Source organism: Bombus fervidus, chromosome 14, assembly GCF_041682495.2.
Source record: "Bombus fervidus isolate BK054 chromosome 14, iyBomFerv1, whole genome shotgun sequence".
In the NCBI taxonomy this organism is placed as follows: domain Eukaryota; kingdom Metazoa; phylum Arthropoda; class Insecta; order Hymenoptera; family Apidae; genus Bombus; species Bombus fervidus.
In genome coordinates, this window is record NC_091530.1 from 5,715,664 (window position 1) to 5,733,173 (window position 17,510).

The 17,510-nt window shown below is 36.4% G+C and overlaps 1 protein-coding gene across 3 annotated transcripts in view; it reads right to left on the reverse strand.

Moving 5' to 3' along the window:
* The window catches only part of Stet (stem cell tumor), a 499,705-nt gene that overhangs the window by 89,460 nt on the left and 392,735 nt on the right, over nt 1–17,510 (reverse strand). The window lies entirely within an intron of this gene.

Consider the following 17,510-nt stretch of genomic DNA (forward strand, 5'->3'; position numbering starts at 1 on the left):
ATGTTTAATGATAAACAGATTTCCATAATGAGATTTGCCGAGTCTAGTGCAAATCATTGTTTGAACAGCTTCCTTCTTGCCTACGTACTATGCATTTTTGCTCCCTTAAATTTCTACGATAAATGCACACATATCAGCAGTTCGATCTTTCCAAGTAACAAAATTAGTATACCGATAAAACGATAGAAGAATAGCAAAACTATTCTCAATAATAATTCTAACAGTTATGTTTACAAAATTGCTAGGGGAATAACCATCGTTGATAAAAGCATTCTTTAATTCAAGCATTTTTACTCCGTTTGTTCTATCTTTGATACATTCGATGTTATCGCCTCAACGACATTCTAAGATCTAAGAATCCAAAGAAAGAAATTGAATCGACATCAGTAGCGAAGAATGCGTCGAGCGATGGACGACGACAGAAGCTACTGCACGAAATAACTGAAACCTCGCGAAAGAACGTAGAAATGTTTCAGGATAGAAACTGTAAAACGAAACACATAATGGAAACTATCCAGAAGGAAGCAGAAATTTTAAAACGCTCGGAAAAAAATATTCACCGAGAGAAGTACGTTTAGAAACTACATACATATGTATTATTCGAGCCATCCGTGTTTTTTCTTCTTGCGATCCACGTAAAACATAAGAACAAGAAAAATATGTGATAAAAGTCGGTGAAATAAGAAATTCTCGAGGAACATCGGAGTAAAACAGAAATGAAGACAGAAAGAAGTGAGCAATAACAATACGTGAACGCGATTACCGTGGAAGAAGCAGGTAAACGAGCAAAGAGAAAGGTAATGCGATGGAAAGGAGAGAATGGTGAGGGCGTACACAGGTGTAAGAAGCCTGTACAGCCAGATGTTTACGTGCGTTATGGCGGCATGGTAAAGGCGTACGTACGGATGATACAATATCCAAGCGATATCAAATTGATGTTTATTCAAGTGGCTATATGACATGTACTATACGCAGCATCAGAATGCCGGTTCGTGTTCGAGTCGTCTCATTGTTGCGCGCTTTCTCTCGACACGCCATATGCTGGTCATTTCGATGCAACACCAACTAAGTATTTACGCGTCTATCGATCAACTATTCTGTTTTATCCATTTGTCCATACTCTATCTGTCATTGTCACGCTTTAATTTCGCGAGATTTCAGCCGTGGAACGTCTGTCGAGAACTATCTTCGAATTCTCTTAGATCGACAGACGGAGATTTCAGCGGAGACAAAATTTCATCGGAGACCAACTCGATGTAGAAATCGAAGATACTTCGGTCAGAAAATAATAAACGATCGTGTAATATTTTATAACGTTTTAATAAATTCGATCGAACATCGCTATGCAATGATATCGCAGTCGAAATATTAGAAAATGTATCTTGCGTATTTAAATTTTTTTTCTTGCGTGTGGATTTAATCAAATTTATAAATATTTATATTTGGTATAAACTTGTTCCGACGTGATCTTTTTATTCGCGAACTTTTGACACTTCGAACAATTCATGACTAATAGCGATAATGATTTTACAGCGACAAGTTGATTTCTTGTAGAGCAAACGTACATATTACTGTACGTAAGAAATATTAAGAAGATGAAATTAGAAGGCATCAAGATTTTGAGATAATAAAATGGCGTGTGTGTTAATTCGTTCGCGAGCAGCCCTTGTTACGAACGGAGAACTGGAATGAATCCAGTAGACACATTACGCGACACAAACTTCGCGCGTTTTTATAAATTTTCCGCGCGCTATAAATTACAAGAAGTTTTGAAAAACAACGTGCAACTTCAACACTTGCGATTCTGAAGTCGAGACACCATATTTTAAAGGCTACTTCGGCCGCGATACAGCTGTATAAAACTAAATTTAAACTCGCCCGTTTATCATAATTCACTTAGATTCAGTGTGCTACAAATGACATCTTTCTCTTTTCCTTGATATTTCTCACTTTTTAATTCTAAGGCATACGTGTTTCAACATCATGGGAAATCTGTTCGAAGATATATACGTACTTCTGTGAATTTACGAATGCTGCAACTACTGCTTGCGTACATTTTATGTAATTACATTTGCATATAATCGATATCGTACGCCTGCAATTTAAATAAAAAGTCAAACAATCGAGTGGAAATTGGAAGATGCAACGAGGAAAGGTTTAAAGCTTTATTTAAACGTTTAACGCTTATTCGATGGAATATTCTTAAAAGTAAGGAACAAGGAATGTTACAAAACGCTTTTACCGTGAAAATTCGATTTTAATACTTTAGCGTACCAGTAGGAAAACAAAGTTCAACGAAGTCTGATCCTCGATTACGCGTTAAAAGTAGAATCAACGATAAAACTTCCGCTCTACGCTACTCTAATTTTTGTCAATTCTTTGACAACTTCGATACTAATCGCGTATACGTATAATGAAATTGAGAAACTTGTAAAAAAGCGAATAGTACGAATTAAAGGTAAAAGGATCGAGTGCAATTCCCATTATTCGTGAATCAATATCATTTCGATCTGTTAAACTTCATTGGTCAAAGTCCATTCCATTTAGGATGAAATCCAGAGGAAACAGCTAGCGTTCGAGCTCGTTATCATACTATTCCGAGTCACGGAAATAAAACAGCGCGAGCTATTCCGAGTAACGAGAGAACAAACAATTCGTTGGGAAACGACGAATGCAAACTATTTAACGCGCGAATGCCAATTATGATTATTGGAGTACGATTTCTAATGCCTGTGAGATGTCACTGTTATCAAGACGCGAATCGTTCGAGTAACGATTAAAACCAACGACTGAACGAACAAAACGCGCGGCTAAACAGAATCGAAAGGTGAGAAGAAAATTATTAGATAAGTGCGAAAAATTATTAGGTGCGAACGATTTACGTAAAAAGTATACGAAAATTAATGGACGAACAATGGACACGGAGTATCTGGAAAAATTTTCAGTCTTAAGGGTACGATCAAACACGAAATGTTTTATAAAAGAAATTAAATAGGTACAAAAGTGCGAAACGTTATATTGGAAGACAAGAAAAGATTCGCATATCAGCGTAATAGTTAACTGTCAATACTCCATTTCGACATATTCACCGTTCCTGTCAATCTGAAGGTGACAACGATAAAAGATGGAATTTATTATCCTATTGTTTCATCCCAATGGAGAAGATTTAATACTCGCTTGACGTATCTTTCTATTTTTACAGTTATCCACGCATAAAATCCCAATGGTGTAAAATTGAAGATCCATGTATCCTTCTCTTTATATTTCGCACGCTTGTTGCAACTTTCAACGAATTTTTTAAATCATCTACGTTCAAGTAACGTTTATCGCTGAATTACTATATCCAATAGGATATGCTGAGAGTAAGTTGAGCTCTTAAATCCTGGGACACCCGATGTACGTAAATACATATACACACACGTTGACAGCACCGTTACGCATTCGCGGATAAATACCCACTTACGTATTCAGATCCGGAGGTTGGCTGCAGAATAATCGTCGTTCGAGTCGCTTCTACAAAGACAAAAGACTACCACCGGATTGTAATAAGTGAAACTGCTGCTTCTGTGTCTACCTACCACTGTTATTACTATGTGGCTGTTAAATTGCCAGGGAAAAGAAGCAACGGAAATTTTCTATCCTCTTGCCAGCGTTTTCACATTTTCTCTTTGATAGTGTAACTTTGCAAACCGAATTGCCAACAATTTGATTTCTTCTATTTCTATCATAGACTTTTGTAACGTATTAGGTCGGCCGAGAAGTTTCTTTCGTTTCATAGGGCGATAATAGACGAAACAACAAATTCTGTTTTATATTATTTTATCGAATTAGGTATGATCCATTTCGTTCTATTTCTGTTATTATTCTGTTCGTGCATAATTCGATAAACTGATATAAAACGAAAAACACTGTGCGTCTATTATTTCCTTATAAAACGAAAGAAACATTTCGAACAACCTAATATATATATCGATAGCGTCGAGTCAGCCTATTTGTATTATCGTAAGAAATTCATGATATTTCTTCTACTAGACTAGACTCTTCTTAGATTAGAGTTATAGCGCGTAATTGACTGCGAATTCGATGATTCCGATAATTTTATACGTGTTTTACGAAGGAAGCGAAGCTGCTCGACACGCGACAGGAAACCAGCGACATTTCCATTGAACGATAATTCTGTGAAGATACATTGCGTTCGAATATTTTTTAAATAGTAGCGTTCTGTGTCGACGTGTGCACTGGTATGTCGTTCTTTTAGATCGAATGGGATAAATGCAATCGCATATTTGCATCAGTCATCGAGCATAACATGGAACGAATACCACGGCTGATGTTTATCCGGCTAAGTAAGTGGGTGAACGTTTAGAGGAAATTAAAGGAAGTTACGCTATCTGGAGACCACGCGTTACACACACACACACGCACCCGTATAGTATATCGGTAAAGCGCAGTTATTGCCAATGAACGATAGACCACCAGAGTAAAAATACTTCTAAAAAAAAAAAAATTATATAAAATGCAGGCCACAAATATTAGGACGCTCGTTGGTTACATTTAATTATCGGGAAATTCTTACTTTATTTAATATTTTACCTTAGAAGGCACGTTGTGGACGAGACAATTGGTAAAAATAAAATAGCTAAAATATAAAAGCAGCATAATGTGTTATCTATATTTTTATATTTTTTATCGTACGTATATTTGTACAACAGCATTGGATTTACGCTCAATATTAAATATCAATAGGCGTGCTAACACTTATGGTCGGCTGTGTATATAGGTACGTAGGTCTGAAGGAAAAGGACGTGGCACGCGAGCATACACACGCAAAATATTCTATCAAAATCCTCGTAGCGATCGAGCCAGATGGAAATTTAATTCCCGCAGGCAGGTTATCTCGGGACCGAGGAGGGCGACTGAAGTCGCGGAATTGAATTTTGGAAGGGCCTGTACCCATGGAAGACCTTCCCGAGGACCTCGATATACGTCGCATCCGCTTTCGCCTAGAATCGAATATTTTCATGAAAATGCCAAAACAACGATGTTCCCGGTCGAGCCTTTCCATATATCGAATTCTGTTTAGCTATCGGGACACCATATAACGTTCTTGAATTGCTCGCCTCCGTTCTCACTGGAATCATACGAATTGGATTTGTGTGTTTTTTGTTTGCGCGATCGATATTTAAAAACGACAGAAAGAAAGTCGAATGATTTCGGAATATTTATCTCTATAAAATAGTATTTTTCCTCGTACGACGGTGCACCGAGGAAAGAGAAAATATAGTTACATCTTTTTTAATGCAATCAGGTGCACGGTATCGTTCCTTTTACGCGAGCAAATTCTTCTAGATATTGTTCGTGTAACAGCGAAGAAGACAGACGTTCGATAAAATTAATAATTTATCAGACGTAGAATTTTCTTTGCAAGAGTTTACGCGTGTTACTCTAGATGTTTTGATACGTTAGTAGCGTAAATAAAAGAAATAAACTTGATTTTTATTGCAGACATAAGTTTCGTTATTACAGCCATTCCACCACGTTCCAGGTAAAATGTGCTTTTAATATATCGCATCATGCTGCTATCTTTCGATTAGTCTACGAAAATGTTAATACGTATGCAAATTTATTGATTATGGAATAATTCATAAATCTAAATATACCGCGATATACCAGGAAGAATTCAGAAGAATCATCGTCTTACACGGAAACAAAACATCTGGCTATATTAAAAAAGAAAATGCCTGTACTCTTTCGCGTATTAAACAAGATAAAATTCCACGACATTGCCAGTTGATTCAATTTTTTTCTCCGTCACTTTTTAATATCGTTAACCGTATAGAAGCAGTAACCCGTAGCAATGGTCTGACTCAACCTGCACATGCAGCAGCGGAGGAGGACCAGACCAGACAAGGAAATTGTTTGATCTTCGATCGTCGTCCTCATATTGGCCCCTTGCCGTTTAAATTTCCCGTTTCGTAAACTGATGCAGATATTATTTTCTTTTCTTTCTCTTCTCTTACTTTTCCGTTTTTCAAATAGAACCCCGTCGCTACGGCAGTAATAAAGAAGTTCCATCTGTTTTCCGTTAAAAGACGACGTTTTATAGCGTTTCCAATGGCACTTGCGACGTTGCGATTTTAACTTAAATTATTGGCAAGTGCTTGCATGGGGCTAAATGTAAACGTACGAAGGTGAATGCCTCTTGGGAGCTACTTTACTTAAGAAGTACGCGAGATGTTTAAATTCGCGTCGGCAAATTATATTTTTCTACGTTTCCTAGGCAAACTGGTTCGTTTATATCTCAGTCCATCTTTCATGTTCTAAACTTACGAAAATGTAGAAAAAAGTTCTGCGACATTTGGATACTTTTGTCTGTATCGCGGTCTTCGCAAAGATAACGTTGCTGTAAAAATAAAAATCCGGAGAAAAGAGAAGGCCGAGCGCGAAATTACGCGATTTGAATTATATATTTCCCATATCGCTAGAATTAAAAGTTGAATCTCCCTGTTCGTACAGCCACAGAGGTGAAATAATAATAAAACCTAATTTTCGATAATTATCATTCATCTGCCAGTAACTTCTTTTAATTTCATAAAATATAGAAATAACGTTGCTTTTTGTTCTTGTTTCTTGTGCAGTTTCTAACGGGATGGCGATTTTTTTAAATGTTTAATCAGGCCTTTTGGTTTTCCGTGTCCCATCTGGGTTCGAGGAATCCTGGTTTCTTTGTTTTACGCAAGACGACCGAGAAGTGCTACAAGCGAACTTAATTTTCCAATTAAATATACTTCGTTCACTGGTCAAACAGTATTTCAAATGGTAGATTGAAACGATGGAGTGACGTTCGTTTCTCTAATATCGTTTCTATGTAACGAGGTTAGTTTGGCCAGGAAGTAGTTAGAGCTCTGGTTCAGCCTGGAATGTGGAAAACCTTACGAGACTTTACGAACGAACGAAATAAGCAAGATAGAAGTATCAGGGCAAAGGAAAAGTCATTGAATTTTCTAAATCTGATATTACTAGAAATTATTTTTATTTATTTCATTTTCTATGAAAGTGACTTTGAATATCGGATTTATCGACTAACGAGATTTTATTAATACAGAAGAATACAGAAGGAAGACACGACAAATCATAATTTTCATTTTTTCGTATAAAACCGATTTTAATCTAATACCTTATCAAGTACGTATACGTATATCGTCAAAACTTTTATTCTTATTAAATTTCTTTATGGATTTCTCCTAAAAAATTATCGATTTCTCGAAACTCTCCCGAAAGATACCGATTATTATGCTTCTATGAGACATTTCAAAGTGCGAAAGCACGTAGAATACGCATAATAAAGAAATATACAATATGGAAAGTATGTCACTCGTTATAATATTTAGCGAGTGAAACAAATCTTTGCTTAAGTTTTATTTCTTCATTTGTGTTTATAAAACATTCACAGTGTTTAGTCATAGTCTAAATATAAAACAAGATAGGTATTTAAAATTCATAGAAACTCGTAAGAGGACGAGTCTGTGAGTGCGTAACTACAGTTACTCGCATAATTCATCGCGCAACGCATACGCTCGTATCACACGTACATAACAAATCATACACATATCAACACATACTCGTTAAAACGGACTAACGTTTTTAAAATAAGACAATTAAACGATCCGAGTATTTTTAAGAAGTTGAAAGGATTAGTTCGTGTTAGATGGCGTGAAAAAGAAAGAGATTTGAGAAAATGGAAAATTTGTCTATTTTTTCGACAGGCATCTAAAGATGTAAGATTCTTTAGATTTTATACCGAGAGTCTAACAATCTGTAGCTCATAGAAAATTTTCAGCAAATGGACGAAACGCGTCGTTTAAGTTTTCATTAGAGGCTCAGACAAAAAAGCTGTAACAAGAGGCATTTACTATTTTCCTCGCGATTCCGACCAATCGCAATTTTTTTTTTTTTTTTTTTTTTTTTAATTGTTATTCCATTTAAAAAATCGTCATTCTTATTTTCGTTTTAAAAATTCTTACTGTTGTTCTGTTTTAAAGTGTGTTTGATCGGTTATGTAAGTAACTGTATGTAGAGAATAAAAGAGAGGGATAGACTGTCTGTACGATTGCGCACAATAGGAGTAAGCACTGTTATTGTTAAATATAGAATCAGTTTTTATTTCCGATGTATGTTTTCCCGTCGTTCGAGGATGCTCTCGTCTTCGATTACTTTTCTCTTTTACAAATTTCTATTCGCCTTCTTCCCTCGTTTTTTATTCGTATCATTTTATACATCAGAGTCATCTTGCCTTTCCTTCCCTTATCTTTGAATTTCCTTCGAATTTTCTTACTCCCTGAATATGATATTTTTCAAATTTTTCTTCCACCGATCTGTCTACGTCAACCGATACCCAGTCGTTTCGATTGTTTCGCATATGTCGATGTTTCATGAAAAACTTGTTGCAGGGTCGCAGCTATTATACGTAAAATAATTTGCGTGTGCCTGTGCATGTAGTATCGAAATTACTCCGAAATTAGTAACTATATTCACAATTTTCAGAACGCGACAGCAGACTATAGAAATCTCTGACGAAAACTTTCGAAATTTCGGTATTTTACGTGATATGAGAATGTACGTGAGTTTGATTATTCCGTGTAAAGTCGGAGCTTGAATTCGAAGATACCAAAGCTTCGCTGAATCGAATAATCCTATTCTACTCTATAACGAAACTTAGATAAATAATATATATATAGATAGATAGATAGATAGATAGATAGATAGATAGATATATAGATATACAACAAGCGTAAATACGTATATGTTCGACAACGTAATCTTCTTTTACGGAAAAAGGAACCTGAACTGTTCAATGTACGCGTATTTCAACGAACCCTGTTTCTCATATCATCAAACCAATATCCTCTATATCTCACGGACTGACGTATCGATTTCGTCGAATTTTTGCGCTAAACAAAATAATTGAAGTTAATTGTAATTATCGTAAATTTAATCTGGAAACACAACAGTGTATTTTCTCGAGTGAAAATTTAAAAGTTTAATTCTCCGTTCGGGCAAGCTCTGCTCGCAATTACGCTTGGCGCGCGAGCTTAAATCGCTTTTAAAACTGTTTAATGCAAGGACATCGACATAATCGACGTCGGTTGCCAACAGAGAGCCTGTTAAAACCAGTGATTTTAACTTTAACAACGGGAAGTATCGGTGTTTTATTTAGAATCGAGTATAAAAGAATTTAACGAGCTGGTAAACAGCGTGTCTTGCAAACAGGTATAAAGTTCTTATGCGATGCGTAAAACTCAAACGATATTGTAGATATCCATCTAATATTTCTCTGTTCTGTCTCTTTGCTCCTTTTTCTCTTCCCTTGGTCTGTTTACGGATACAGTCAACATTCTACAGGGTGTCACAACTGTCTAGAAACCAGCCATTCGGTAACCACATTGAGTGACTCTGTAAATCGAAGAAGAACAAGAAACAAAAAAAAAAAAAAAAAACAATGAAGTTTTGTAGAATTTAGCTTGGGATATCCAATTATTTATGCCGTCTAGTTGCAACGGATAATTAACTCGCGTAAATAAATAATTCGCTTTCCAGGAATGGAACACGACGAACGTCCAACTTATGCGACGAAGTAGAAAAAGATCGACAAAAGATAGAGTTGGTGGGTTTGGCTTCTGTCCAGATCCAAATATCCTTCGTGTATTTTGCAACAGCCTGTAGAGTATACCCAAGGGTCGTTATACGACCCACGTTGTAAACGAAAATGTAATTTTCTATGCATTTCCGTCGGTTAATGCGAAGCTGTACGGGTACACGCAATGTCAACGTATTATCTCTAATTGTATTCGAGTCATTAGGAATGGGATCGTCACGAATCGGGCGTCGAATCCATAACTTACAACTTGTAAGTCACGATACTCGACGACGCATTGATCGCATCAGCGTTAATAACAGGTCATTAAATTTCTAATTTTCCGCGCGGCGGTCTTAACTAGAAAAAAATTACACGCCTCGATATGGCCGAAAGAACGAAGGGATTCGGACCTCTCACGGAATCAGGCCATCTCGCTAGAATTTACTTTCCTATCAACGATAATGGTGATTGGTGTGCGAAAATTGCACGATCAATTGAACAGATTTACCCTAGGTTACTAGTGAAACGAAATAATTTTCATCGGGATTTAGAGCCGAGGTTCTTGACTTTCCGCGGGCAAATATTCAATATCTCGAGAATAGTCGAGAGGCTGTAATCGTGTTTCTATCTAATAATAGATAAGAAATAAAAGTAAGCGTTGTAAAAATGTTAAGTAAAAATATTTGCGTGCTTTTAGTAATTGCAAAGACGAAATATGCGATACCAGCCCCTTTTACTGGTTTCGTGGTAAGCTTTATTTCTCAAATTCCCGTCAGATACAATTTTAATTTTGTTGGAATTTTATCTTAAAGTTAAGATTAATGATCTGTGGAAGACACAATGTTTGTGTTAAAATAATATTTAGTGATATTTATTAAACAGAACTACAGAACCTCTCAGACTAGACGTAGGTAGTGACCCATGATCCCTTAAATACTTTGAACCCCACTCTCCATACAGTAATGAGTATGACCTGTGTAAGTGTCCTGTTCAAATGCCTGTGTGGGTGTCTGTGTAAGGGTACTTATGCCTATGCGTGAAATATCGTTGTATTCCAACAAATTTTCTTTAATCTGGCAATGTAACTTTGTTTCAAAATGATGTGCACTGACATCGCAAAAGCATCGGTACGTTAGAAGAAAGAAACGATAGCAAAAGAAATATTTCATTTAGGACAAAAACGATTCTGTGCGTCGCATGAACTCTGTACTCTGTTCAGAGAACTGTAAAATTAATACACTTTGGCAAAATTTCAAGGGATCGAACGATAACGTTACCGAGCTTTCGCGAATGCCGATTCGGATAATTAATTGGAAGGCTGGTAATAAAATGTTTGTCTCTTTACCAGAAAAATGAAAGAATACTCTAATATTTGCTCTAAAAATACCTCTTCGATTTACGTTCGATAGATTTCAATTCTTCAAACAAAATATTCACGACAATACACAGTTCCCATACTCTTGCATCTTTAATTTTCCTTCGATAAACTTCACTATCTCTTCAACGACATATTCATCGTTTTACATAATTGCTGCAAATGTATCTGTAATGTCGTTTCAATCGCACACTTCGTTCGAGTTTATAAAATCGAAGATCGTTAGATCCAAGTTGTGTATAATATCTGAATAATTTTTATATCGGCCACGACATTTTTCGAAGATAAATAAAAATCTTTAACGAGATAACGGAACAAATCGTGAAGCAAAGGGATCAGCTGGCTTCGTAAAAATATAAATTTACGTAAAAATCTGCGATCTAATTACGAACGTCCAATTCTCCCGTAAAAAAAAAAAAATAAAAAAGAAAAATTCGCGTCGAAAATACATTAGACTCGCGAAAATTTCCAAATTACGATTATTATTACGACCATTACCGACTAGTACATCCTCTCGTCTCTCATTCGTGATCGATGAGCCGGTGAGCACACGCGTAAAATATCAGCAGTGAATATCCGCGTTATTAATACATGGCGCAAACACGGACGCAAACGTTCGCGCAATAACAAATGCGACAGAGAGTGGAGGATGGACGCGCGAATGGGAACGTCGGGATACGAGGAAGACGGACGAAGGCAGAAGGCTGGTACTATTAGAAGGGAGTTATTAGAACGAGAAATAGGAGTAACGAGAAAACAGGCACGTCGGCGAAACACAGGGAAAAAAGCAAACAGAAATAGGTGAATGAGAAAATGAAACCGCGAGACACAAAGAGGGAGAGTGAAAGAGAGAGAAAAGAGGGAGGAAAAAAGAGAGAAATGCAAAGTAACGAAAGCAGAAGCGGTGCAATTAAAGCGGCGACATACAGTATAATAGGAAAGGAAAGACACAAATTCTTTCTTTTGTCTACTTTTTTGTGCAACGATAGAGAGGAACTCGATGACAACGTTTTGCTCAAAATGACAATACCAGGGCCACTTGAGCGTTGTCTATTAGTAAACGCAACATACCATTATTGATCACAAGTAACGGGACATCTATCGGTTACATTTATTGCAAAATTCTAGTAAATTTTACTGGCATTTGGTATTTTACATTACGAGGCACGCATAATGGATTTGCAATAAAATAACTAGCAAATAAGAGCAATTTGTATTAAGTATGGATAGGTGTCTTAATACTAGTAGTCGGTAATGTGGATATTTACCTGTTTCTTGAAATATTTAGCGCTTTTATCTTGTTACTTTGCTAATGTCCAGAATTATTGAATTTTCTTCTATATATAACAGACCTTTTTTTTTAAAATGAATTATTTTGCAAATTTGTACGAATGTGCTCGGAACTAGCGGAAGAAAAATACATGAAAACGGGGATGGATGCGGATGGATTAGAGAGGAGACGCCGGTAGAGGACGTGAGACGAAAGAATACGTCACAAAGCTGAAAATGATATATGGACAAATAAAGGTGGAGATATTTCCGATAGGAAAGCGAAGGTAAAGAGAGAAGCGGAACGCGATAAATTGTAATTAGATCCGGGGCGAATTTGACAATGTCTGGCGTGCATGAATCATGTATTAATCCAATCGCTAATGGGTATTAACCAGAATCCCGTTTAAAATTATAGCTCCTCTATAGGTACTGCGTGTAGGTATATGTATAGATGCGACGTGTGTGATGTAACTCTAACAAGTTCTTACAGTAATGCCGCGATTAATATTTTCAAATAATAAATATCGAATAAAATAGCCGCCACACTGACGTTGCGGAGATAAAAACCTTGTTACGTTTTTATTAAAAAAAGAAAGAAAGAAGAAGGAGGAAAGGAATATTTATTTTTAATCTATACGCACGATTTTAATGATACGATAAGCGTTTAATCCTTTTGCAACTATGGACGAGATGCCTCTTGTAGAATATTTGTTCGCTCATTTTAGAAGATAGATTGTTTCAAAATGTATTTTACGTTTCATCGTGAATTTTCCAAGTAATTTGATAGTTGCGTTGTTCCGTTCTCTTACCATGTTTTGATATTGAACGCTGATGTTATTGTAAATTTAAAATAATTAGAAAAAATTGTGTAATGCCGAGGGAACTTAAAATTAAATAACAAATCAAATTAGAAAGCTTCCCAATAGGAGTTTTACTTGATAAAACATTTAACATTTTTTTCGTCTTCTTTTTTTTTTTTTGGTATTTAAATATTTTCCCGATTCATAGGACAAATGTCGTGCAAATTGTCGGGTGAATAATTTTGGAGATTGTAACAGGAAAGGTGTACAAATAATTCGTTAACGAATAATCGTATTTAACGGTGACAGGTACATTGAAATTTAATCAGCAGGTTGATCGGCAAATCTGACGAAATCCACGGTAATCTATTTTTGTTGCTAAATATCAATGAAGCGAGTACAGTACTGCGATTTAATTTATCGATTCTCTGCACTTCTCCGACAATGGTTTCCAATAATCGGAAGAACAAAATCCAACACACATAAAACACTAAAAAAAAAAAAAAAAAAAAATTAAAAAAAAAAAAGGAAGCATTTATATGATACTTAAGTAGAAACTTTGTGGGTTAAACGTAATCGCGTTTAAAGCTAAAGTCGAATTTTTTCAATTAGTCGTAATATTTTAATTATAAAGCATTAGGAACCTGATCCAAGTTCTGTAGGCGCACATGTTGCTTCTGAAGTTGCGAGTTCACGCCGTGGGGTATACTTGAAGATTTAATTAACGAGGTGGTTCGATCAGAAAGGATTGCTGTATATCCACACCGCACCTGAGACCCGTGTTTCGTCCCGTATTTAAGAAATTCTGTCAATTTAACTTCTTAACAATTTTTACGATACGATGGACCAACAAACTTCGGCATACTTTTACAGCGAAACCCTTTTGAAATCGAGGATTTTGTCTCCAAAAGGAAATAATTCCAATGTTTCTACATTTACTTGCACACTAGCTTTTTTCCTTTTCCCGCATTTTATAGGCGACAGAAACAACATGATATAAAGATATAAAGCATCGAGAAAGCTGGAAAAAATGTGAAAAAATCTCAAATGTTGTACCCGATTTGTACAATTTGAATGCGGTTAGGAAAAGTATTTCAACGTTTGATCACGCGATTTCCGACAAATATGAAAAGTAATTTCACGAACGCTTTTTCGGATCGTCCAAATATTAATTCGACAAATATCCGCCTGCCGTAAAATACTTTGAAGTTTTTGGTGAAACGAACGATCAACAAATAATTCGATATATTTACTCGAAGAACCGAACGTTTCTGAAAACAGCGCGGAACCCCCGATATAAACTGAATATCGAATATCGAAAATAGAAACTTTCCCAGTTTTTCGTCTGTTCTTCTCATTATAGGTGCAGATTTTTTCCCCTTTGACGGTGGATTATCTTTTCTTTTTTCTCTCTCTTTTTTTTTTCAGGAACGGAACCCTAATACGAAGAACGTTACAAATGTACGCAGAGGTACACCAGTAAATAATTCAGCGAGTTAAGAATTTTTAAGCGAAATATTCGAAACGTTATGCGATTACCGCTGGCGAATTGAAATTACCGACGTCGATTATTTCGTTTCCAATTAAACGGTGATGCTCCTACCGATGTAAATCGTTGCAAAATACTCTCGTTAAAAATTCATTGAAATACCTGTATCAAGAGCATTTATCTAAAATTGGTGGACGCGAACGGAGAAAGGGACGTGGTCGGCCATTTATTATTTATTTTCGCGATACATCCAAGTGAAATTCTTCGCGTGCGAATTGCTCGCGTAAAAAGTCGATCGATCACGCATCACGCCCACGCGTCAAAAGAACGTGATTACACGTTCGCGTATTATCATACAAACGAGATACCCTTGTAAAGGGTAATTATATCGGCTAATCATTTTCATGAAAATAAGAAAAATAATCAAGGAAATTGATGGCTCTCCCTTTGTCTATCGCGGTCACCGTGGCATTTCAAATAAGGCTAACCCATGAATAATAGGAAAATGCTACCAACTTAAGAGATAGTCTCTTCCTCCTTTTTTTCTTCTTTTTCCTTTTCTTTTTTTTTTATTTTTTATTTTCGATGGGTAGATTTTAGAAGACTTATTTCGATAAAAATTCAGGAGATATAAATATCGAATCGCAGATTGGCAAACCGAAGTCAGGATACGTACAGGTGAATAATTTAGGGTAATTTCAACTTTGAGAAGTATGATTCTCTTAGTTCTATAATTAGTCGAGTTCCAACTTTATTTTTTGCCGCGATACGTAGAAGCGCATAGAAAAATATATAGCAACGAGCATATAAAACTACTTGACATAATCCGAAAAAATTACTTTGCCTCTCGAAAAATTATTTCTGTCGAAAAGCTTAAATAAATTCTAAATATTTGCAATGATAATTTGGCGATGATTATATCAGGCTTTTGAACGATATCTATGGTAAAGAACGCGGAATAAATTTAATTAAAGCATAAACACACACGCACGACTCTGACTAATTAAAACGAGAAGTCGAAACAGCGAGAAGGAATAGAACTTTCTGGCCGATACATATTCGCAATCGTATGAAATTATGGAATCGTTCATTTCGATTAAGCAAACTCCGGACCGAGCATTTTCAACAATTAAGTATCAGATAAATCAATTTTTCTACTTATTAATGCACTGGCACGTACTGCGATGCTTGCCTTTGTATTTTCTTTATTGTCTCTTCGTATTGGAAATCGGGGGAATTTCGAAACATTTGTCAAAGGAACAGCGTTTAAATGGAATTTCATTGGTGAGCCTATTCCGGGTTTTTACTCGATCGAAAATAAAGAAACTCGTATCATTTACGAGCATGTTTAATATCGCGCAATGTAAATAACGTAGTTATCGGGCTGCAACGTAGTTCCGCGGGAATAACCAAGCCGGCACATTACCCGAAATAACAACACGCTTACGAGTAAAAAAAATTATTAGGAAATTATTAGAACCTTTGAAAATAATTATCTCGTTTGAAACGGCAGACTATAAATGACTCTTTAATATACTCGACATCAAAAACGATAATCTCGTCAATTTGATATAACGAAATCAATCGGCTTTTTGTCCGTGAACAGGCCGAGTCACGAAAGCGTTTGAACAGTTGCGATAGAAAACTTGTACGTGTCATATGGTACGTGTTATGCGAAACATTTTGAAATTTCATTGGCACTGTAACGAGACACGACTGTCACGATTATACCGATGAAATTGGAAAACGTTCAAGCGAGTATAGAAATTACCTTCGATCTTCTCGATGGAATTTAGACGAGAAAACTATCAACGCCAGCGTGTAATTATTGCAATTGAAATTAATTACGATTCTTTCGAGTATAATAGGTGTAACAAGTTGTTACGTTTTATCCGTGTGTATATTTGGATCGGAACTTTGCATGAATATGCATAAAGTTCTGATCGATTAATCTTGATTGAATATCGCGTTTCGAAACGACAGTGTATATCGTTGCAGCAATTTCGAATGAAGTCAGAGAACATGGTGCGGCATAACGTTCGTTGTTGCCATTTTATACGAACTTTTACGGTATTTTACAGGTTGCCCCGTAAAGTTGGCCGGTTCTCGCGGTCGCTCTGAATCTGGCCGCATAATGTAAACCAAAATTAACGACCTTGCTTTACACACCCAGCCCCTTTCACCCTCTTTCTCATCGTTCGGACGCGAGCGAAAACAAATTCGCAAGGGGTGAAATTTAATAACGCGGTTAGAGCGACAGCGTGAAAAGCAAAAAGGTGCGGCACACTCTTTCAGAGCCGCGTGAAAAAAAAAAAAAAGACGAACAGCCATCGTCGTCGCGATATTAATCGCGCAACGATATAAAAGTAACGACACCGGTGTTCGAACCGGCGAGATGAACTAGGAGGGAGAGTATGATGGTGGCGAACGCGATAGAGAAAAAGAGACACGCGTATCAAAGGCATTTTTAATAAATAACAGCGGCACGAGCAGTTCCAGTGCCCTCGTTCCGCTCGCGCTTGTCACCGCGCATCCTTCCACTGTGTAATTTTCACTAAAAATTCATTAGTCAACGGATCACGCGACGTGATCAAAGTCCGCGAATTTCAAATCTCATAGCATTATGGTTGTGTCCGGTAGAGAGACACAAATTGTTCGAATACGGATCTTCGTTTTTCTTTTTCTTCTTCTTTTTTTTTTTTTTCTCGATAAATAAATTTGGAAACGTATACTTGAGCTAACAATGTCAGAGCTTCGATATGTACCTTACATACACATGAATCTTAACACTTTGACTGCTACGTTGGTCATCGGTGACCGGAGCGCTTCAGCTTCTTATAATTGTAAAAATTGAATAAAAATTGACAATTAGGGCATTTTGAATCTAACCGATAAATAAAAGATATTTTGAAATAAAAAGTTCCCCATTGAACGATT